Source organism: Dipteris shenzhenensis, chromosome 12, assembly GCF_047967505.1.
Source record: "Dipteris shenzhenensis isolate YYH24624 ecotype China chromosome 12, Dip_SZ_1.0, whole genome shotgun sequence".
Taxonomy (NCBI): Eukaryota; Viridiplantae; Streptophyta; class Polypodiopsida; order Gleicheniales; family Dipteridaceae; genus Dipteris; species Dipteris shenzhenensis.
The window spans coordinates 22,089,829-22,115,127 of NC_141607.1; positions in this window are offsets into that span (position 1 = coordinate 22,089,829).

Sequence of the window (25,299 nt, forward strand, 5' to 3'; positions counted from 1 at the left end):
ATCCCATATTTCCCCATCTCACCCTCCTCTTTTTCATCCCCTATTAACTCCTCACTCATTTCACTCCCTTATTATCCTACTCCCCTATTACCTTCCCCTCTCCCATTCCATTCTTCCCTCCCCACTCTCACTTCCACTTCCCATTACTCACTTGCCATTTGAAAACTATTAATATATCATTATACTATTTTTTATACTTATTATCATACGCCCCTATTACTTCCCTCTCCCATTCCACTCCTCCCTCCTCACTCCCACTTCCACTTCCCATTACTCACTTGCTATACACATTTGCAAACTATTAATATATTATTATATGATTTTTTATACTATTTGCAAACTTACATGTGGGCAAAATCACAGGTGTCAAAGCGATCCTATTGTGGTCATACAACAACTGTGCTTTTATTCAAGGGCATATTTATCCTCATCAATAAGCTTATTTACTCAAGGTATGAAGTGCATAATTTGTGCACTAGGTGTTTACTTTGTATCAAAATTGTTTGCCACACACACACACATATACACATACCGAGAATTTTCTAATATTATCGCATCTACATTTCTCCGATGGGCACAAAACTTTGTACATGCCTCAACCTAGGTCTTATTGACTTGCATACAAAGTGGTTCACCCATCCCATAAGTACTTGTTCAGATAACACACCTCCAAACGTATTTTATGACGATTGTGCATAACACTAGGAACAAAATGGTGTATCATGTGAGATCGACTATGCAAAGCATATCCAATGGACACAAGACTTTGCACATTCCTCAACCTAGGCATTATTGACTTGTGTGCAAAGTGGCATCCCCATCCGATAAGTACTTGTTTGAAAAATACACCTACGATCGTGTTTTTTGATCGTTGTACATGACACCAAGGCCAAAAACGGTATTTAATACTCAATCTACCATGTAAAGCATATCCGATGGGAACAATACTTTGCACGTGCCTCAAAAGTGGTGGTATGGTATTCCATGCAAAGTGGAACGCCCATTAAATAAGTACTTTTTAGAATATCACACCTAGGACCATGTTTTTTATTGGTTGTTGTCCATGACACTAAGGCAAAAATGCTCATTTATGCTTAATCGACAATGCAACGCATATGCGATCATCACACTACTTTGCACACATCTCAACCTAGGTATTATTGACTTACATGCAAAGTGGCATGCCCATCCCATAAGTACTTAGTCAAATGACACATCTAGGACCGCGTTTTTTGACGATTGTGCATGACACTAAGGCCAAAACAGCGTTTAATGCTTGTTCGACAATGCAAAGCATATCCGATGGGCACAATACTTTGCACACACCTTCAACTAGGTGGAATCAAATTACATGCAAAGTGGCACGCCCATCCCATAAGTGCTTGATCGGATATCATACCTAGCAACGTGTTTTTTACAGATATGCATGACACTATAGCAAAAATAGTATTTAATGCTCGATCTACCATGCAAAGGATATCCGATGGGCACTAAACTTTTCTTATACCTCAACCTAGGTGGTATTGAAATGTTCTCAAAGAGGCACACCCATCCGATAAGTACTTGGTCAGATAACACACCTAAGGGCGTGTTTTTTTGCGGATGTGCATATCACTCGGGAAAAAATGGTGTATAATGCTTGATCGACCATGCAAAGCATATCCGATGGTGACAATACTTTGCATGCACCTCAACGTAGTTGAAATGGACTTGTGTGCAAAGTGTAGCCCCCATCCGATAAGTACTTATTTGAATAACACACCTAGGACCATGTTTTTTGATGGTTATGCATGACACAAAGGTAAAAACGGTGTTTTATGCTTGATCGACAATGTAAAGCATATCCGATGGGCACAATACTGTTCACACACCTTCAACTAGGTGGAATAAACTTACATGCAAAGTGGCACGCCCATCCCATGAGTTCTTGATCGGATAACATACCTAGTAGTGTGTTTTTTTACGGATGCGCATGACACTAGAGCAAAAATAGTATTTAATGCTCGATCGACCATGCAAAGGATATCCGATGGGCACAACACTTTTTTTATGCCTCAACCTAGGTGGTATTGAAATGTTGTCAATGAGGCACACCCATCCGATAAGTACTTGGTTAGATAACACACCTAATGGCGTGTTTTTTTGTGGATGTCCATATCACTAGGGAAAAAATGGTGTATAATGCATGATCGACCATGCAAAGCATATCCGATGGTGACAATACTTTGCACCCACCTCAACATAGTTAAAACGGACTTGCGTGCAAAGTGGAGTCTCCATTCGATAAGTATTTATTTGAATAACACACCTACGGCCGTGTTTTTTGACGGTTGTACATGACACCAAGGCCAAAAGCGGTGTATAATGCGTGATCGACCATGCAAACTATATCCGATGGTGAAAATACTTTGCATGCACCTCAATGTAGTTGAAAAGAACTTGCATGCAAAGTGGAGCCCCCATCCGATAAGTACTTGTTTGAATAACACACTTAGGACCGTGTTTTTTCATGGTTGTGCATGACACTAAGGCAAAAAAGGTGTTTTATGCTTGATCGACAATGCAAAGCATATCCAATGGGCACAATACTTTGCACACACCTTCAAATAGGTGGAATTGACTTACATGCAAAGTGGCACGCCCATCCCATAAGTGCTTGATCGGATAACATACCTAGCAGCGTGTTTTTTTACTGTTTTGGCTGTGCGACCACTGCGCGGCTAGTCAGTGAAAAGTTGCCGCAGAAATTGAATCGTATGCCTATGTGCAGAGATATTGGGAGTTGCAGAATCATGCTTGTTGCCTGTTGATGCAAAATCGTCACTAGGAAGTGACTGTGTGGTGAAATACCACTTTCGTCAGTTTTGCAGATCTGCCCGTGTGAGGCAAAAGCTGTGCTTTTTGCAGTGACAGAATATTTTGCAGTGTTCTGTAATGGCATCTGATTCTCTTTCACAGATTGTCACTGAAAAGCTTGACAAGAACAACTTCCAAGCATGGAAGTTTAGAATGACGAATTTCCTTATGGGAAAAGGCTATTGGGAGTTCATTACAGGAAATGAAGAAGAACCTGTTCTTCCTAATGTTCCCAATCAACAGGAAATGCAGGCATTTAAAGGATGGCATGAGAGAGCCAGGAAAGTTATGTACTAGCTGTCTATCAGTATTTCGGACTCCATGATTGTGCATATTCAGGATGCAAGTACGCCAAAGGAGGCATGGGATACTTTGGCAAAAATGTATAGCACAAATACGCAAGCCAGGAAAATGCAGCTCAAGCAAGAGCTGCACAATGTGCAGAGAGAAAATATGAGCATCAATGACTACCACATGAAGGTGAAGAAAATTGTGGATGCACTTGCTTCCATTGGGTCGCCAGTGGATGATGACGGGGACGAGCATTTTTTGAGCGAAATCTTCCGAGCGTCCGAGCGAAGGAAAAAAAAAGCTTCCAACTATGCATAAATATGGCAAAAATCGATCAGAAGAAAACATAGTTTCACTTAGAAATATGCAAAGTATTATAGCAATGCCTATTTTATACAAAAATCTTTAGGTGAATCTGTAGGAATGGTGAGAGCATAATGGGATGGCTTTTGAAGAAACCCACATGTAGAGGAGACTTCTCTATGCAAATTCCCTTATGATCCTTCTTACAACTTTTACTTAATAGGGGGTGACATTGAAAACCCTCTCTCAATCTATCTTCATGAAAGAGTTTATTCAAAGAAAACTCATTGAAGCAAGCCATCCAGGTAGTTTCGCCAGCGAAACCCCTTTGAAGCAAGTCTCCCAAGGTAGTTTCGCTGGCGAAACTACCTTGGACAGCACTTTTAAAAGTGACATAACTTTCATATCCAATGTCCAAATATAGTCATTCAACCACTCAAATTGATCGGAACACCCCATTTGAGCACATCTATGGAGTAATATTTTGGAAAATCTTTCATATATAGTATTAAATATTACATGTATTTTATGAGAGTGATATATATGCCCAAGTTAATACTTATTTATAGTAATTTAAACTTCTTTAGAAACATGTCCATAAATATGCTATAAAAACACTAAAAAGATATTACCATATGATATAAATGTGTTAATAAGTAATTATATATGCATAGTATTATTACATTAAGAGTGATTATGAGGAATGTTTCTTAAAGGAATCAACACTTTTTTAAGGTAATAACAGGGGTACAAAGGGATGTCTCTAAATAAGAAAATTATGTTGTGTAAAAATGAATGAGTGACTAGTCTGTATATTTTTATGATAAAGGGATCTAGTTCTAGTGAAGATAAAAGTGTAAAAACCATGTTTCCTAAAGAAAAACATTTTTAAAAATCTCTTGAAAAACACGCTCGGATAAACCTGCTCATAGGTTTTTGCTCATAAAATTGACGCATCCGATGATGACGATTTAGTTTCTGTGACCTTGAATGGTCTAGGAAAGGATTATGCACAGTTCCGGACATCCATTGCTGTCCGTGAAAAATTTCCTGATTTTGAGGAGTTGATTGCTCTTCTTATTTCTGAAGAGTAGAGAAATGGTGGTGCATCTTCTTTAGCAGGAACTTCAAAAGAAACTGTCTTCTACTCAAATGCTGGCAGAGGTAGAGGAGGCCGATCTGCAGGCCATGGTAGAAATCAGAATATGCAGCAAATGCAAGAAAACCAGTCCTATGCAGCAGGACGTGGTAACTCTAGAGGCAGGGGGAGCCAAAGAGGTCGTGGTGGATGGCAGAGAGGCCAAAATGCAAACAGCAATGTTGAATGCTACTACTGTGGTAAAATGGGGCATATGGCTAAAGACTGCTACAAAAAGCAAAATGACATTATGAATGGAAAATTGCAGCAAGGCAATTATGCATCCTCTAGTAGACAGGGTGATGACAGAAATGAGCATTTGTTTATGGTGCAGCATATGACAAATTCTGTGACAAGTGCAGAAGAAAGCAATGATGTGTGGTATGTTGACTCAAGTGCGTCAAACCACATGACAGGCCATGCTGAATGCATGCAGGATGCAAGGAAAATGGAAAAACTAGGATTTGTGGAGACTGGTGATAATACTACACATCCTATTGTGCAGATTGGCAAAATTCCTTTGTCTATGCAGGATGGGAAAAAGAAATACTTGTCTGATGTATTTCATGTCCCGAACATCACCAAGAACCTGGTTTCTGTTGGTCAGATGGTTGAGCAGGGCTTGCAGGTCAGATTTAATCCTCATGGATGCTTTGTTGAGGATATGAAAAATAATGGTCGCTTGATAGCAAAAGGAAAGAAGAAGGGCAGGATGTTTAGGTTGGATGCGGACATGCCTGAATTGAGTGCAGCAATGTTTGCACATGGGACCGGTGTAGTTGTAGATATTGATATCTGGCACGAATGCATTGGTCATGTTAATATACAGCGACTTAAATCAATGCAAGCCCAAAATATTGTTGCAGGATTGCCTAAATTCAAGATTGCAGAAATGCACAAGGTTTGTGAAGCCTGTCAATTTGGGAAACAGGAAAGGAAACCTTTTCCTAGGCATGTTCAAGAGAGTAAAAAGCCATTGGAATTAATCCACTCTGATGTGTGGACTACTAAAGCTGCATCTATTGGAGGCTGTCACTATTTTGTCACATTTATTGATGACTTCAGCAGAAAACTTTGGGTGTATTTTATGAAAAAGAAAATTGAAGTGTTTGGGCACTTCAAAGCTTTCAAAGCTATGGTTGAAAAAGAAACAAGCCTACAAATAAAATGCCTAAGGTCAGATGGAGGGGGAGAACCTCTCAAATGAGTTTGCAAGGTTCTTGCAGGAGCATGGTATAAAGCAGCAATATTCATGCAGTCATACCCCACAGCAAAATGGAATTGCAGAAAGGAAAAACAGGCATATTGGAGAGGTATCTCGGGCTATGCTAAATGAAAAAGATCTACCAGATTATTATTGGGCTGAAGCAGTTGCTACAGCAGCTTATATAATGAACAGGACTCCCACTGCAGCAATACATGGCATGACGCCAGAGGAGATGTATACTGGTAGGAAACCAGATATTTCTCATTTGAAAATTTTTGGTTGCATTGCCTATGTCCATGTGCCAGATGAGTTGAGGTCCAAGTTGGATCGAAAAGCTGAGAAGTGCATCTTTATTGGTTATTCTCTGCAGCAGAAAGGGTATAGATGCTATAACCCTTCTACACAAAAGTTCACAGTGAGCAGAGATGTTGTTTTTGATGAGATGAGCAACAATCACAAAATATTAGTGGACCTGGAGTGTCCTCTAGTAGTGGTTCACATACTTCACCATGGACAGGCAGATTGAGATCAGGAGAATCTCCTCAAAGCAATGCAGAGAGTGGTATGTAGGTATCACGAAAAGGAAAAGAGAAGGTAGATCAGCCCATGTTTGATGTGAATGCAGGTCACTCTTATGTGGATGGTGAATCCAGTGGCTCAGAACAGAGCATTGATGATGAGTTGGGTATTCCTTCTGTTGTTACACCTGGAGTAAGGAAGACCAGGGATGTTTTGAGAGCACCTGGAAGTAAGCCTATTTTGCACAAGTCTACTAGGGTTAGGTATCCTATGGATAGGCTGAAATATGATGGATTTATAGCCATTCACTATGCCTATATGGTCAAAGTGATACAGGAACCAGAACCCACTTCTTTTGAGCAAGCCATGGGAAATGAAAAATGGGAGAAAGCCATGGATGAAGAAATGGATGCCTTGGATGCTAATGCTACATGGGAATTGGTGCCTTTGCCTAAAGACAAGAATGCAATTGGCTGTAAGTGGGTTTATAAGATCAAGCACAATGCAGATGGTTCTGTGAATAGATACAAGGCAAGATTAGTTGTCAAGGGGTATGCACAGACATATGGCATTGAGTATGAAGAAACTTTCAGCCCGGTTGCAAGGATGGCAACCGTAAGAGCAGAGGTCTTTATGGAGTAGCCAGCAGGTTATGTTCATGCTATTCATCCTGAGTTTGTTTGCAGGTTGAAGAAAGCCTTATATGGCTTGAAGCAAGCAGCTAGAGCATGGTCTGACAAGATAGGACAGTATCTTGTCACTATTGGCTTTCAGATTTCCAAGGCAGATTTCTCACTCTATGTGAGAAAAACAGAGAAAGGGATTATGCTGCTTGTCATTTATGTTGATGATTTGATCATCACAGGTGATAGTGATGAAGATATCCTTCATGTGAAAATGCTATTGAGGCAGAAGTTTGAGATGAAGGATTTGGGAGAGCTGCATTATTTCTTGGGCATTGAGGTGATTAGATCACCAAGTGGGATACAGCTCTTGCAGAGGCAGTATGGATTGGACATGTTGTCCAAATATGGGATGACAGGCTGTAAGCCTATCTCATTCCTTTGGAGCAGAATGTGAAGCTGAGCGCAGATGCAGGTGAGCTTCTGGAAGACCCTACTATGTACAGACGCATAGTAGGAAGTTTGATTTACATGACTATTACCAGGCCAGATTTGAGCTATGCTGTTGGGTTGGTAAGTCAGTTTATGCAGGCTCCAAGGAAACTGCATTTGGATGCAGCTAGACACATACTCAGGTATGTGAAGTCCACATTGCAGTATGGACTATTTTATGAGGCTGGGGTTCAGATACAGTTGCATGGATACACTGATGCTGATTGGGCTGGTAGCATTTCTGATAGACGATCTACCAGTGGATATGTGTTCTCTTTTGGGAGTGCTGCAGTCACTTGGAGCAGCAAGAAACAACTTACAGTTGCCTTGTCGAGACAGAGGCTGAGTAAAGGGGTGCAGCAATGGCTGCATGTGAGGTAGCTTGGTTGCATAAGCTACTCTATGATATGCATCAGTCTACAGATGGGCCAGTTGTCATTTATTATGACAACATGAGCAGCATACACTTGGCAAAGAACCCAGTCTTTCATGCTAGAACAAAGCACATTGAGGTGCATTATCACTATGTGCGGGAGAAGGTTTTACTAGGTCTTATTGATCTAGTTTATGTCAGCACAGAGGATCAGGTAGCTGACATATTCACGAAAGCATTGGGCGCAGAGAAGCTGCACAAGTTCAGAGACCTGCTTGGTGTGCAGGAATTGGGATTGAGCTCGAGGGGGAGTGTTGAGACATCAAGCTCCACTCGCGATATGCCAGGGTGACCGTTGTGTATTTATGTCACCGACTTGTTAGCTGGAGATGCGGTTGGTACACCGCCCACAAATAATAGCTGGATGACAGCTATCCTTATCTACTCTAGTTTGTGGCTCAGTTAGTAAGCCACCTTAGTTAGTTGAGTTTGGTTTGAGACCCACATATAGGGTTCTTCTATTTCTTTGTACTAGAGTTCTTTTGGCTTTCACAACTAAGAAGAGGAAAATTGTTTTCAACCTCCACCTTTGTGTGTATTTCCCCATTGTGCTTGTGAGAAAGCCTCAAGTGAGACTCCTTCCCTCTCTCCCACTATCTTCACACCTCAATGTGCTTTGTTCTAGCTTAATAGGCTGGGTTATTTGCTAAGTGTATACTGCTCATGTTGTCATAATAAATGACAACTGGCCCATTTATAAACTGATGCATATCATAAAGTAGCTTATGCAACCAAGCTACCTCACATGCAGCCATTGCTGCACCCTTGTACTCAGCCTCTGTGCTAGACAAGGCAACTGTAGGATGTTTCTTGTTGCTCCAAGTGACTGTAGCACTCCCAAAAGAGAACACATATCCACTGGTAGATCATCTATCAGAAATACTACCAGCCCAATCAGCATCAGTGTATCCATGCAACTGTATCTGAACCCCAGTCTCATAAAATAGTCCATGCTGTAATGTGGAATTCACATACCTCAGTATGCATCTAGCCGCATCCAAATGCGGTTTCCTTGGAGCCTGCATAAACTGACTTACCAACCCAATAGCATAGCTGAAATCTAGCCTGGTAATAGTCATATAAATCAAACTTCCTACTATGCATCTACACATAGTAGGGTCTTCTAGAAGCTCACATACATTTGTGCTCAACTTCACATTCTGCTCCAAAGGAACTGAAATAGGCTTACAGCCTGTCATCCCATATTTGCACAGCATGTCCAATCCATACTGCCTCTGTAAGAGCCATATCCCACTTGTGGATCTAATCACCTTAATGCCCAAGAAGTAATGCAGCTCTCCCAAATCCTTCATCTCAAACTTCTGCTTCAATAGCATTTTCACATGAAGGATATTTTCATCACTGTCACTTGTGATGATCAAATCATCAACATAAATGACAAGCAGCATAATGCCTTTCTCTGTTTTTCTCACATAAAGTGAGAAATATACCTTGGAAATCTGAAAGCCAATAGTGACAAGATACTATCCTATCTTGTCAGACCATGCTCTGGGTGGTTGCTTCAAGCCATACAAGGCTTTCTTCAACCTGCAAACAAACTTAGGATGAACAGCATGAACATAACCTGGTGGCTGCTCCATATAGACCTCTTCTTGCAAATCACCATGCAAGAAAGCATTCTTTACATCCATCTGATGTAAAGATCATCCTTTGATGCAGCCATAGCAATGACTGCTCTTACGGTTGCCATCCTTGCAACTAGACTAAATGTTTCTTCATAATCAATGCCATATGTCTGTGCATACCCCTTGACAACTAATCTTGCCTTGTATCTATTCATAGAATCCACAAAAGAGTGACCTGCATTCACATCAACCATGGGCTGATGTACTTTCTCTTTTCCTTTTCGTGATACTTGCATACCACTATGTGCATTGCTTTGAGGAGATCCTCCTGATCTCAATCTGCCTGTCCATGGCAAAGTATGTGAACCACTACTAGAGGACATTATAGGTCCACTAATATTTTGTGATTGCTGCTATGAATTCTATGCAACATTACCATTTTGTGCATCTACATCATCAATCACATTTACTGGTTTATACTAGCTACTCATCTCATAAAAAACAACATCTCTGCTCACTGTAAACTTATGAGTAGAAGGGTTATAGCATCTATACCCTTTCTGCTGCAGAGAATGACCAATAAAGATGCCCTTCTCAGCCTTTGGATCCAACTTGGATCTCAACTCATCTAGCACGTGAACATAGGCAATGCAACCAAAAACTTTCAAATGAGAAATATCTAGTTTCCTACCAGTATACCTCTCCTCTAGTGTCATGCCATGCATGCAAGCTAGGTAGTTGTAATTGCAAGCGAGCCCAAATGGCTATGTAATTGGCTACAAACTTGATTGTCTAAAAGCAATGAAACTAAGTCATCATGATTTATCCTAATAGAACTCTAGGGGCCTCACGGCACCATCATTTCATCTAAACAGTGCTCTTCGCTCCATCACATTAAGCTAATTAAGTAAGCCTTCCCTCCTACTGTTATGTTACATTATATAACCAATTTTGTTAAGTTAAGCGTACAAGTAACAAAGGTCGACTAAAAGTAGTACTTACACTAAATAGTAGAGTAACTGGTAGTGGCAATAGTTACTTTACACTAAATGTTAGTAACTGGTAGTGGCAATAGTTAAACACTTATTTCATTAATTTTGGGCTTGTCAATGTACAAATTCATTTTTACAGATACTTTTGGACTAGTTTTTGGCTAAAATCTAAGAAAAGGCCCACTTTTCTAAGCACAAATGAAAACATAAAAACAAGTAAATTTTTAGATATTTTTAAGGGAGATGAAATCAAAACTATAAAATTTAATGTGGCACAGATAAGTTACACCAAAAGATAAGATTCAGCTTGTTAACTCTCGTAATATGATTGTATGGTGTTAATAACAAACACCTTCAAAAGTGCCACTTTGCAAACTATCATAATATTTAAAATGGTATTAACAAACACCTTCAAAAATGTCAATATTAAGCAAACTATTGCACTATTGAATGTCTAATCATAAGAGCATGATAACTGTTCGTAATATTTCACTTCCAAGTATCGATTCCCAATGCTCCACGCACTTAAAGTGGAGCATTCCCAATGCTCCATTGACTTTATTCCAAACCTTTCATTTCACACTATCAGTTTAAGTGTCAGTTGGACCGTTCAACCATACTCATCTGTGCAAACACACTACGATGCTCACCCATCCTTATCATAGTGAACACACATTTCTCTGATTCTTTCAATCTTTATTTTCTTCACTCCTCACCCTTGAAATTGCGTTACTGAACTTGTATTCTTCCATCCTAGTCCTTCTATAAACACTCCCTTCTTTCTTCCATCCTAATCCTTCCATAAACACTCCCTTCTTTCGTCCATCCTAGTCCTTCTACAAGCACTTTCTTCTTCCATCTCTCTTAATTTATCATGTGCCCACCCATGGATGTCCTTGTCATAGACAAAGATGTGGAGTCTAGAATCAATAGTCTCAAAGAATAGATTGCTAACCAAGGAGCAAGGAGAGATGCAAGAATTTGACAAGGCTCTCCACTGACACGGATGGAGAGAGAGGAATTCGATGCATAGAGGCAGGCAAAGATGGAGGAGACTCAGAAGATAGCAGAGAGCGAAATACTTTTACAATGTATTACAAAAGCACAACAAAATCTCTTAGACTTCTTAAGCAACCTACGTTATCACAGCACTCAGTATGGCCCATTTGATACAGATGCTAAAAGAACAATAAGGGCCTCCCAAAGAGATTATAAAGAGACAATTTGTGACTACTTGAATTTCTTCCTTGATTATAATTATGTTGAGGATGCGGATGTGGAGTCCGTGGAAGATTTGGTTGTTGAGAAGATAAGAGATGCTAATGATGAGATCTTCTAGTGTGGTCTCGGCTTATGTGGCCTGTAATAGTTGTTAATCTTATTTTGTATTCTCTGCAACAAGCTTGGTAGGGATAAGCAGATCATATATAGTTTATTTTTGAGTCACAAGTTCTTATCCAGTGTGGCTCTTATGACTCTATAATGTTATAAATTTTGATCCTATAGCATAATTTGAGTAATCTTATTGTTTTGAGTCACAAATTCTCATCAAGTGTATCCATGATAAATGTCCCTTATGTATCCAAGAGAGAATGCCCCTTATGTATTCACATATAATCAGATAATAATACAAATGAAATAAATATCCTAATTTATTGTAACATTTAACATAAGTTAAAAAAACACCATTATTAGTCAACACAAGCAAGGTAAAAATATTCAAGGACTCATGTTTCTTAGGTCATCCACATGCTTTAGAATAGAATAGATTCTGATGAATCCTCTTGAGGCTGTGATTCTCTAAGAGTACATTGAGTCTCTACTTCTTGTGTAGATGGTGTATTATGAGTTTCTACTTCTAGTGCAATCTGTAACAAGCCTGGTAGGGTTGAGCTCGTGATAGACTCAATCTCTTCTTCCTTCACAAGATGTGATGTTGTAGATGCACATTGAGTTTACTTCTTGACATGTAGCAAGAATGCATTGAGTCTATAATTTAGGTGGAGACTGTAATGCTTTTGCAATAGACTCATTCTCTTCTTCCTTTGCAAGTTGCAACTCTGCTTGAGGCTGTGATGCACAAGGAGATTGAATTGTCTCTTGTTTTTCATTGGCTCCCTCAAGTTCTTCATTGACATCATGTTGTTTCCCAATGGTAGCAATTAGGTTGTGAACAATCTTAGCCATAAAATCTTGTAGCTCGAGCTAATTTGTATATGCTTCTATTGAGACATGTTCAAAAATTTCATTGAGGAACAACATGAAGTTGTAGGCAACTCTCCACCCACTACTAAACCCATCTTTATGCTCCAGTGTGATACGTGTCTGGAAAATTTGGTTGGTCTTGATGCTAACTGATTTTTCTAATCGTGATTACTAACTTGTTTGTAGACTTGTCCATCATGAAATATGAAAAAGTGAATTTGTGTAGTAAATAGTAAGATGCATGTTCATAATGATATGATAAAAGAGCACTTACTTAAACACCGAGCCGTGAAAGCCTCTAAATGAATTGACAAACCAATAATGGTTGTCATCAAGATCCCATACTATCAAGCTCCAATGTAAGCTACATGACCAATAAAGAACAAAAGATTTATTGACACAATATTAAGTATTAATTGACACAATATTACAAATAAAAGAGTAAAATAAACGTTGAGATGATACTTCTCATAATATGGCATAAAGATGACTAGCATGCCATCCAAGTCTAAGGGTTGTAACCTTGTACAAACATCATCTATCGTCTTCTTGGTATCACTAAGTGCAGCTGAAAGAAGAGAATTGAGCATACACACATGATTTTGTACTAATCTAGGAAAGTGAGATATAACCGTACTGTAGCAATAAATAAACAAATGCTAGTAGCAAATTGAATCAAAATATTGAAGTATCAAGCCAAGAAAAGTTCATGGCCATCATGACTTTATCATTAGCCTCTTTCAAAGGGTTGGAGAGGATTGTAACTTCCTCGCTACCAAATGTCAGAATCCGAGGTCGTTGGCTAATGATAATACTGACATCAAAAGAGCCACCCATTTCGTCCAATACAACGGTTACATTAGGAAAACTTATGGGTGTAGGAGCAGGTAATGTTTCCTCTAGATGCTCCACAATGTTGTCAATAAATTCCTTAATGGTAGATGACATAAATGCATGTAGATGCAAGTTTGTATATGTTGACAATGAGGTTTCACTGCCGCTCAAATTAAAAATTTGAGCAAGGAGCAATAAGCAGTTATATCTAACTCTCCACCCATAACTGTGGCCATCATTCTACTTCACTGTCGGGCATGTTACATACTCTATTTGATCTTCTAAGTCACCTTCCAATTTCATAACTGCATCTATAGCACCTACCAACTTCTGAGCCGATCTACACATCATAATAGATAAAATAATTGAATGTGTGCACTTCATATGATGCATCTCATGGAAGTAATTGTGACACAGGTAGGTAGGTTATACTTACTCTAACACACTACCATGGATATATGCTATTGAATTGACAAAGAAAAATTCCTTGCCTAAGATGTTCGTAGTCACCAAGCTCTAATGTGAGCTGCATTATTGAGAGATCTCAACAACGGAAGTGGAACGGAAGAGGGTGAGAGAAAGGGAGAGCCAGAAGAGAGAGTCACTCAAGTTTTGGTGGGTGCAGAACACCCTAATCTTCTATGTCATCCATATATATATGTGTTTGAGTATTGTACATAACCGAGGTTAAGGGACAGTGGCCTTTAACCCCCACAACCTCCCACTTAAAGAACAATGTGCCTTTAAGGGAGAACAACCAATGAGCATACTATCTAATGCCCATCAATACACGACAATACTCAAACCGCTGACTAGGTAGACTCTTCATTAGCATATCTAAAGGGTTATCATCTGTATGAACCTTGACAAGATCTATGCACTTGCCCTCAAGGTACCTCCCTAATAAAAGGATACCTGATCTCAATATGTTTGGTCTTTGCATGAAAGACCGAATTTTGAGCTAGCTAAATAGCACTCATGGAATCAATATGCAATGTCGGTACACCTGTATGAATCCCCAAATCTCTCACTAGCCGATTAAGCCATATATAGCCTCCTTGCAACCCTCTATGGTTGCAACATACTCACCCTCTGTGGTAGACAAAGTAATGCACTTTTGTGCACGAGACATCCACAACACTACACCACCTGCAAAGGTGAACACATAACCAGAAGTGGATCTCCTACTATCCACATGCCCTGCATAGTCTGAATTTGTGTACCCAAATACATGCATCTCTTCTCTACCAAAGCAGATACACACCTCCTTGGTACCCTTCATGTACCTCATGATGCACTTAACTGCCTCCCAATGCCTCTTTCTTCGATTAGACATATACCAGCTAACAACTCCCACTGCAAATGTAATGTCCGATCTAGTAGCTATCATAGCATACATAAGATTCCCAACCGCTAATGCATAAGGAACCTTGGCCATCATGGCCCTCTCCTCATCTGATTTGGGACTATCTTCCTGACTCAGTCTCACATATGGAGGCAATGGAGTACTTACTGCCTTCCCCCCCTCCATATTGAAATGTTGCAACACTTTTGTAACATACTTCTTTTGTGAAAGCCAAAGGAGTTTCCTACTCTGGTCATGCATGATGAGCATACCAAGAATATGACCTATAAGTCCCAAATCCTTCATGTCAAAGGCCTCATGCAACTTGGCCCTCAATGCATCAAGCTCATAAGTGTTCTTGCTAGCCAATAACATATCATCCACATAAAGTGCTAGGAGTATCAGGCTATTATCCTTAGCCCTTTTAGCATAGAGGTAGTGATCAATCTCACTTCTTTTGAAACCCCTAAGACCGAATGAAAGCATCAAACTTGTGATACCATTCTCTAGGAGCTTTCTTAAGGCCATAGAGACTCTTTTTCAGCTTGCAAACCAAATGCTCTTTGCCATTTTCTTCAAAGCCTTCCGGCTGTACCATGTAAATTTCCTCATGCAAATCCCCATGTAAGAAAGTTGTCTTGACATCCATCCACATAAGCTCCAAATCCTCTGTTGCCATAAGTCCAAGTACACATCTAACTGTACTCATCTTCACAACGGGAGAGAATATCTCATCAAAGTCCACACCCTTCTCTTGCTTGAACCCTTTAGCAACCAAACGGGCTTTGTACTTAGGCACATCATCACCTGTGACCTTCATCTTGTAGACCCATTTACATGGCAATGCTTTATTTTCATGTGTCAAAGAAACCAAGTCCCAAGTATTATTATTTATGATTGAACTCATCTCTGATTGCATAGAATACTCCCACTTGCACTGATCCTCACACATCATAGCCTCTCGGTCAACAAGAAGGCTCCCCGCAATCAGTAAGCATCACATAGTCTACCCTTGGAACAAATCTCTCAGGCGGTCTAGACACTCTAGATGTTCTTCTCAAGGGCATTTCAGCTTAGTATGCCGCCTGCATATCAGTCACATTTGGCTCATCATTGCCACCAATAGATAATCCATCATCTTCCCTTGATTTTTACCTGTGGAAGTACCTGGTGGCACCATTTCCTGCACATTTGATACATGGACAGCTTGCTATCTACCAACATATGTGGGTGGATTCACATCCTTGAAAGTGATTCTCCTCATTTCCACATCGCTCATGGGTGTCTTATGCATCTTCTTCTCATTGAAGAACACATCATGGTTTTGTATGATTTTCTTTGCTTCTGGATCCCAGAGACAATAGCCCATGTCTCCTCTTTCACCATAACCCAAAAGGATGCATTTCCTAGACTTAGGATCTAGCTTCTTCCAAAGCTCTTTTGGCACATGTGCATATGCCTCACACCCAAATATATGCAAATGAAAGTAAGAGGGCTTCTTGCCATTCCATGCCTCTTCAGAAATACCACCATCCAAACTCTTGCTAGGTGATCTATTGATCGCATGCACTGCAGTCTTCATTGCCTCAGCCCAAAAACCACTAAAAAGACTTGCATTGGAAAGCATACATTGCAATCTTTCTTGAATGGTGCAGTTCATCTATTCTGCAATTGGATTTTGCTCTGGAGTACAAGGGGACGTGAGCTCCCTCTTGATCCCACGTGTATCACAAAAATGTTGAAAGTCATGAGAGATATACTCTCCACCATTATCAATCCATAGGCATTGAAGCATTCTACCTGACTGATTTTCATCCAAAGCCAACCATTTTTTAAATTCCTGGAACACCGCTCTTTCGACCTATAGCATAAGCCCACACTTTCCTAGTTACATCATCAATGAATGTCACATAGCATTCAGCCCCGCCTAATGGCTGTGTAGGCATGGGACCACATACGTTTGAATGCACCAAATCAAGACTTTCAAGCTCTTTCTTTTCCCTTCTTTTATGGGCTGATTTAGTTTGCTTCCCATAGAGACAGTGCTCACAAATTTCAAAATCAGAAAAAGTCGAATGCGATAACCCAAATGGCATAAGAGTTTCATTCCATTCTGGTGCATGTGCCCCAACTAGCAATGCCACAAAGAAGTACTTGGCTACTCAATTATTGCAACAACATGATCAGACACCCCTGATACATGTAAGGGATACAATGTCCCACACTTGGCACCCCTGGCCAAAACCATAGAGCCCTTCTGAATTTTCCAACTCTGAAAACCAAACGTGGTCTGAAAACCAGCATCATCTAGCTGACCCACTGAAATAAGACTCTTGGTCAGCTTAGGCTCATGTATCACATATTTTGAAACAAATGCAGACCCATTTGCAAAAGAAAATTATATGTCACCTACTTTCACTATGTCACATGCATAGTTATTTCCAAGATGCATATAACCTGTCTTTCCACTGTCATAAGTGGAGAACCATTCCCTATGGGGAGTAACATGGGAATGAGGCACCAGAATCCAAAATCCAATCCTGAGAATAGGCATCATTTGAAGTGGTAAGCAAGTCTACAGGTAGACTAGACATGAAGAGAATGTCATTGTCACTATCATCAGTGACTGCATTAATCTGTCGATCTTCATCTTTCCTTTTTCCTCCCTTGGACTCTCTTCCTTCTTATTTGCACCCCAATTTGCATTCTTTTTCTTATCCTTTGGCTCTCTTTTCAGCTTGTAGCAATCCTTTTTCATGTGGCCCTTCTTGCCACAGTGGTAGCACTCAATGTTCTATGTTTTGGATTTGCTATGAGACTTTCCTCTTTCTTGGAACTTCCCCTTGAACTGTGATTTGCCTCTTTGCACATTTAAGGCTGTATCATGCTTGTTGCCATCCATAGATTTCCGTCTAATCTCCTGGGCCAACAAGCTACCCACAATATCATCAAACTTCAGTACTCCACCAAGTGCAGAGCTACTGACAGTTGTAGGGAAGGTATCCCATGAGGATGGCAATGAATATAAGAGAAATATTGCCTTAGTCTCCACATCGAAATTCATCTTCTGGGCCTGAAGCTAGCTAAAAATTATATTGAATTTATTCAAGTGAGAAGAAATGGAGACCCCTTCCTTCATCTGCAGCTCAAACAACCTCTTCATGAGGTAAAATTTATTAGAGGTAGTTTCCTTCTCATAAGTGGCACATAATTTCTTCCATAAATCTTTCGTAGTCTGCTCATTTACTACTATGAAATAAATTGACTCTGCAAGATGAAGTCTTATAGTAGACTTTGCTAATGCATCTAGCTCATTCTAATCATCCTCAGACATATCTGCAGGCTTAGCTTCAATCCTTGCCAACAGTTTAATCTACTTCTTTTGAATAAGCACATACTTTATATGTTCTTTCCACAAAGAAAAGTTTGTCCCATCAAACTTTTTAATGCTGAAAAACTCCTTTTTAGACATGGAAGAGGATGTCATGATGCAAATGAAGCAAAATCCCAAATGCTAGTTCCTGAAAGAGAGAAATCACACCAAGTACTAGGTGCACCCAATATGTATGCCTTAATGAAGGATGGTGTCACCAAAACTCAAGGCTCAAAGCATCAAAAAATGCATCTGACTCATGTGCATATACTATGCATCCATATGAGCAAATCTGGCCCAAAAGAAAATGTCAACCCACAATGACAAAACAATGGCAAATACAATGCCAATAAGAGCCTTGAAATGCCTCAAGTCTTAGCATAAATACCATCCATGGGCATAAGCATCAATAATGTCTCATCCAAGAGATCATAGCCATGTGCATCCACTGCAATATGTCAAATTTGTCCCTCAGCATAAAGTAGCATCTGTGTACCAAACGTCCATCAATAAAGCATCCCATAAGGCAATCTGAGCCTATCAGTGCATCCAACAAGGATCACAATGCATCCAAATGGCCTGTAAAGCATCCACTACAACCCAATGTAAACCAGAAATGAGCACACACGTCTTAGACTGTAACCAGAGTGACCTGCATAAGGTATACCCAAGAAATCATGACCCCAAGGCAATGAATGCTAGTGAAAATGGAACCTGGGATGTCTCAAAACATGGGTGTCACTGCATAATCAAACTCAACAAGACAATCTGCAAATATCTCTCTTCTGCCACAACTCCAAAATCTCGTCCAAGGATGGAGTAAGAGCCAGTCAACCCTTGCATTTACTTGCCAAAGTGAACCTTATGAAACTTAACCTTAGCCAAAATGCCACATGGAAATCAATGACAATGTCTTGGAATTCCATGAAGAATTGAGGGAGTTGTGATTCTCTGTGTTTTTCTGTCGTCTCTTTGAAGGAAATTTCTCAAAGGCAAGCAGCTTTGTAAACATACGTTTCAGGCACCCGGATACAACAGGATAGACAACTCTACAAATTGAGGCCTGGATGTTGAGTTTCCACTCACATAGGAAATGATGGAATGAAGACATTAGAGCGAGTAGACAGAGCTTCACTACAGCTTCAAAATTTCACGGAATTGGAAGTAGCTTCACAGGTAGAAGTTTTGGACTGCTTTGAATCCACTCGGAGTGTCTGATTGCAAATGGTGGCCTAGATATGGAGATCCAACACACGAAATCCGCACAGGAAATTAAATTTTGTCATTGTTTGCAGGAGCTGTAACTTTTCACAAAAAATGACAGAGATGTAAAAACAAAAAATAAAGTACTCAGTCTTCTACAACTTTGCTTTAGATCTCCAAGCAATATACTGAAAATGCAAGCTAAACTAAGTTAAAATTTTCAAAAAGGTGAGAAATTTGAAATTATACTTTCTATATTCCAACACAAAGTACATTTTTTTTCTACTTCAATTGAGAAATTAAACTAGTAAATTGAAAATATAAGTGAAAATCATTTTAAATTTTGAAAAAGGCAGGAATTTTGAAATTCAAGTTTCCACAAGTTTGTCTTTTCACCACCAAGGTACATAGTTTTGTTTTCAAGTTTCCACATGTTTATCTTTTCACACACCAAGGTTCATAGTTTTGTTTGTTCAAGTTTTGACTAAATCACACACCAAGGTACATAGTTTTGTTTTCAAGTTTCCACACATTTACACATTAGGGGAATTTCAGACTTATAAAGGGCCTCTTGGATTAGTCCTTTAAGATTTGTGATTATTAGTAAACTAGCCAATGGGAAGTCTTGGGCATTAAAAGAATGGAGGATTCCATATTGGCATCTCATTAGTGGAGAGACATCCCTTGGTCCCCACTTGCCTCCTCTTTCCCCCACCACCTCCTGGGGAATTTACTCCCCCCCTTGACTTTTTCATGGTCCCTCTACACTCCTCCCTCACTTCGAGGGCCTCCAAAATCGCGAGTTTTTTTCCCTCCAAAAAATCAAAATTTCCAAAAGTGTCCCCAATCCCCCAAAGACCTCCCAAGAGGCCCCCAAACTATCCCCATTGACTCTCACCTTCCTCCTGGCCTCTTTCTCCTCTTAGCCTCCTCTTAGCCTCCTCCTCCTCTCAAGCTCCTCTCAGCCTCCTCCTCCTCCTCTCAACCTCCCCTGAACCTCCTCCTCTCAACCTCCTCCTCAACCTCTTCCTCCTCTCAGCCTCCTCTCAGCTTCCTCCTCTCAACTTCCACTCATCCTCCCCCTCTCCATTAGGGGAGATTTGGGGTCTTGAAAGGGCCTCATAAGGAATGGATTAGGAAAAGATTAGTCTCCCTAATACAATCCTACATGTAAGGGTCATAAAGGATGACAAGGTGGTCTTAGAAGACTATACATGGTTTTGCCTTGCATTTATGCTCAAGGATCCACCAAATGAAGAAGCAGGGCTATTTTATATCTCACGTGGTAGGGAGAAGTGTCGCCATTGGCTTGGTGTCCTAGTGGTCAAGGCTCTTGAATGATGTACAGGAGGTTATGGGTTCCATTCCCTACAGGCACGCTAGTCGCGTATTAAAATTTTGGTAGGCGGCTTGGGTGGGTGGTGGCGGGTTATGCCATGTGGCAACTACATGAGCTGCTCACTATTCTGGTCCTTACTTTGGGAAGCGAAGTGCCACATGTCACTCTCGTGGGATTTCCTCCCTCCTCCCACTTGCAAGGCCATTTGCCATGCATTAAATCACTTTTTTGGACCTTTGTAGGGGAAATTTTCAAATTTTTGGTGCTCAAGGACACGTGGAAGCACATCCTTCTTCCTCCCCCAACTTGGTGGTTTTCTCCTCAAAATCCATAGATTTCTTTCAGGACAAAAACCATGGTTTTTCCAATTGAAACCACCTATTTTCTTTGGCATTTATTATGCACATGCCACCTCAACATGGCATTGCCCCACAAAAAGGAGCATTCCCATTGGTACACCTCAAATCCCTCACTAGCCCCTTGAAATTAGGAAACACTAATTGGGGGCCCTTTGGAGACCCCAATTCTCCCCTAATGAATATCCTTAGCCTCCTCTCAACATCCTCACAGCCTCTTCTTGCTCTTTTCCTCATCCTCTCAATCTCTTCCTCCTTTCTTTCTCCCATTCTTTCCATATTTATGAAGCACTCCTCTTTCCCTAGACCAGATGTAAGACACATTTTGAAGGAGTACTTCATTTTGGGATTGCTCAAAAGGGGCTTGTATGGGAGCGAGGGTAAGAGGACTATGTTATGGGGAGAGTGAGAGAGAGAGAGACACACTCACACACACACACACACAGATGAGAGAGAGAGAGAGAGAGAGAGAGAGAGAGAGAGAGAGAGAGAGAGAGAGAGAGAGAGAGAGAGAGAGAGAGAGTGTGTGTGTGTGTGTCTGTGTGTGTGTGTGTGAGAGAGAGAGAGAGATGGATTGTTTTAGGACGAAGTACAATGCACGTATGATCCCTATAGATATTGATGGCTCTTGTAACTTCTAGAAGACTTGGCTGAACATCATTTACAATAGCTGTTAAGCACCTATAAAGTCGTGCCTGCTTTCTTAGGTACTCCACAGTGGGTCTCTTACCTTTGAGAGTAGTGGCTTTTTGCACCCAATCCATAACTCTCTTGCTTTCAAAAGAACCTCTGAAAGAGTTTACTTCTTCTTCTTTTGAAAAGGTTCATTATTGAGCCTGAGGGATTCTAATATATACTTCAAGTAATCTTCGAACAAACAAATATAAGCAATGACTCTTGCAAACATTTGCATATACTCCTCGGATGGTAAGTTTCCTCTTCTGCTCTCCTCAAATGCAATTCTACATGCCTCACAGAAGTGTTGCCCATCAATGGGCTCAAACTTGCACCTTTTAAGGAATCTATTTCTAGATAGCATATACTTCTTTTCATCATCATCCTTGTATCTGCTCTCATAAAATGCCGCTTCATGAACAATGTCAATCTATTTGAATTCTTGAAATGTTGTAAAGAAGTTTGCATGCGTATGTAAAGACACATCATACAACACTGGATCGTCACTTGCAAGCTTCTTGAATGATATTGGACGTAGCGTGATATTACTCAGAGTTGGTGTTTTGGCATACCTTGCATCCTCATATAACTTTCTTGCAAACTTTTCATCCAGCTTTCTTTGATTGGTAAACAAAGTAGCTCGATTGATGTGTGTTGTCTGCACTGAATATTGTGAGAATCCCCATATATACCCTTCATCACTATCGGAGTGTAGATCGGCATTTATAAAAGTATCTGCAAGTAGTGATTCTGTAGCTTGGCTTCTTCAGCTTCTTCATCCTTGCTGTCAGTGTCATCATCATACAACCTCTCACCACATTGTAATTGGGTTACTTTTGGGTCAACTCTTTTAGGTAGAGGCCTTTTTTCTCCTCTTCGAGAGATAGCTGTAGCTTCCATATGAGCATCAAACTTTGATGATGTCTTTTTCTTTTTCTTGCTCATTGTAGTATGCACCTCACTTGCGATGGTTGGATAGTTGGGACCGAAGGTAACGGTTGTACAAAATCCTGAGAAGATCCAAGTGTACCACCATCTTGACCATCCTGAATATCTGGTAATGCATCCCATATAGCCTTAAGAGAACTCAAGGCATTACCTATATATGGATATTTTGTAGAGTTTGGCACTTCTCGTAAGAAGTACTTCTTAGAGTTTGTCCTCAACTTTAGAACACGTTGGCCCTTCATGTTGTCATCACATATGGCTATCATGAAGCCCCCGTGTGAAAATACATCCAACTTCAAGATAGCTTTGGTACTTCCAATTGCTTGGCTAGAAAATTTGGGACTTGTCACTTTCACTGAAGTGATAACAAGGTGGTAACTCTTTGGCTTCTCCATCATAAACCAAGAATGACCTATGAATTTCTCGTGGATAGGCACAACCATTGAAAATTTCTAAAATTGTAAAACATATTACATAAGACAACCTCCTTAACCAAAGAATGAAAACAATAAAAATCCATTAGTGGAATCGCTTTTACTCCTATAGGGGTTATCTAAAATATTTGTAACAAGCACGCCAAGCATGGTAAGAATCGGGACGAGTTTCTTTCATGGATGGTGTCTATCAACAAGTAAAAAGATTGAATGATAATTTGCCTAAAATATTTGAGCCACCACAGGCATTGCCTAGTGCAATGACCCCTACCCCATGGCAGTGGGATCCCGAGACTATCGGGAAAGTCTTTATGCCAAGGGTTTTGATAAAAGAATATCAACAAGGCACTCTCTATCCTAAGAATTGGGATGAGTTTCACGTAGCATGGTAAGAATTTGGATGAGTTTCGATGATTGATGTTGTCCATCAACAAGGCTAGAAGATTGGATTGTAGTTTGTCTAAAACATTTGAACCACCACAGGCATTGCCTAGTATAATGACCCCTACCCTGTGGTGGTGGGAACCCAGATGTACCGGGAAAGTCTTTATCCCAAGGGTTGGGATTCCTTGTTGATAAAATAATATCAACAAGGCACTCGCTATCCCAAGAATTGGAATGAGATTCATGTAGCATGGTAAGAATCTGAATGAGTTTCGGTGATGGATGGTGTCCATCAACAAGGCTAGAATATTGGATTGTAGTTTGTCTAAAACATTTGAACCAGCACAGGCATTGCCTATTGCAATGACCCCTACCCCGTGGTGGTGGGAACTCGGAAGTACTGGGAAAGTCTTTATCCCAAGGGTTGGGATTCCTTGTTAAAGAATATCAACAAGGCACTCTCTATCCCAAAAATTGGGATGAGTTTCTATGATGGATTGTGTCCATCAACAAGGCTAGAAGATTGAATTGTAATTTGCCTAAAACATTCGAGCCACCATGGGCATGGCCTAGTGCAATGACCCCTACCCCATGGTGGTGGGAACTTGGAAGTATTGGGAAAGTCTTTATCCCAAGGGTTGGGATTCCTTGTTGATAAAAGAATATCAACAAGGCACTCTCCATCCCAAGAATTGAAATGAGTTTCTGTGATGGATTGTGTCCATCAATAAGGCTAGAAGATTACATTATAATTTGGCTACATTGAAATTTTCTATTTCATAATCAGATAATTTCCTAAACCTCAATGTCTTTATTTTTATTTTCAGATATATATCCTTCATCTTATGAGCAGTGGCAGCCTACCGAATGCATTTTAGGATTCATGGATGTGTTACATGGGTCCGTAGGAGAGTTGCAATATCAAGGTAGATCAACAACACAGTTAGCTCAGTCAGGAGTCTTTTTCGATGATCATTTTTACCAACTATTGGATAAAGCCAACACCCATGGTGTGTTGAAGAAACTAGCTCTTCCAGCATGGAATACTATTGATTGTCCAACTCCTCATGGTGCTGTAATAGAGTCATATAGAGCCAAGTTGTTTTCAAAAGTACAATGATCCTTAACGCCTAGGGATTGCTAGTAGAATCAACAAAATAACTATTTGCATGCCAATAACAGTCTTCGTAGATCTATTCAATAAAATTTCTATCAAGATTTACAAGACGATGCTCTCTTTCTCTGCAAATGGTGCTAAAAGAATTCCTGACTTCTTGGATTATGGTTGGGACATGGTAACATCCAACCAAGTATACTGTGAGGTTGTGCACAACTCCATTAAACTAAAGTACATGATTGCCACTCAAAATTTCATATTAACATTTTAGTATAAACGCAGTAGAATGATTGGGAACCAATTGGTTCCAATGGATCAAGATTTGAACTCTTTTGGTCCTGAGAATGAAGCATTGGATACCACCATTAATGAGAATGACAATTTATTGGGAATTATACCACTCAGACAATGCTGCACACTTGCTCAATTATGCCAGGACATTCAGGTGGAGACAAAGGGTAGTGTTGCAGAAAGATTCTCATTCATTCTAAATAACAAGAAGGTAAACAAAGAGTTGATGTGACTCAATGTTTTTTATTTATTATTGTATGAAACATTGATTTACACTACATGTTGACAGGTATTGGAGCCAAAGGAACGGAGAATTCTATGTAGAGATATCCCAAATGGAATTATTGAGATAATT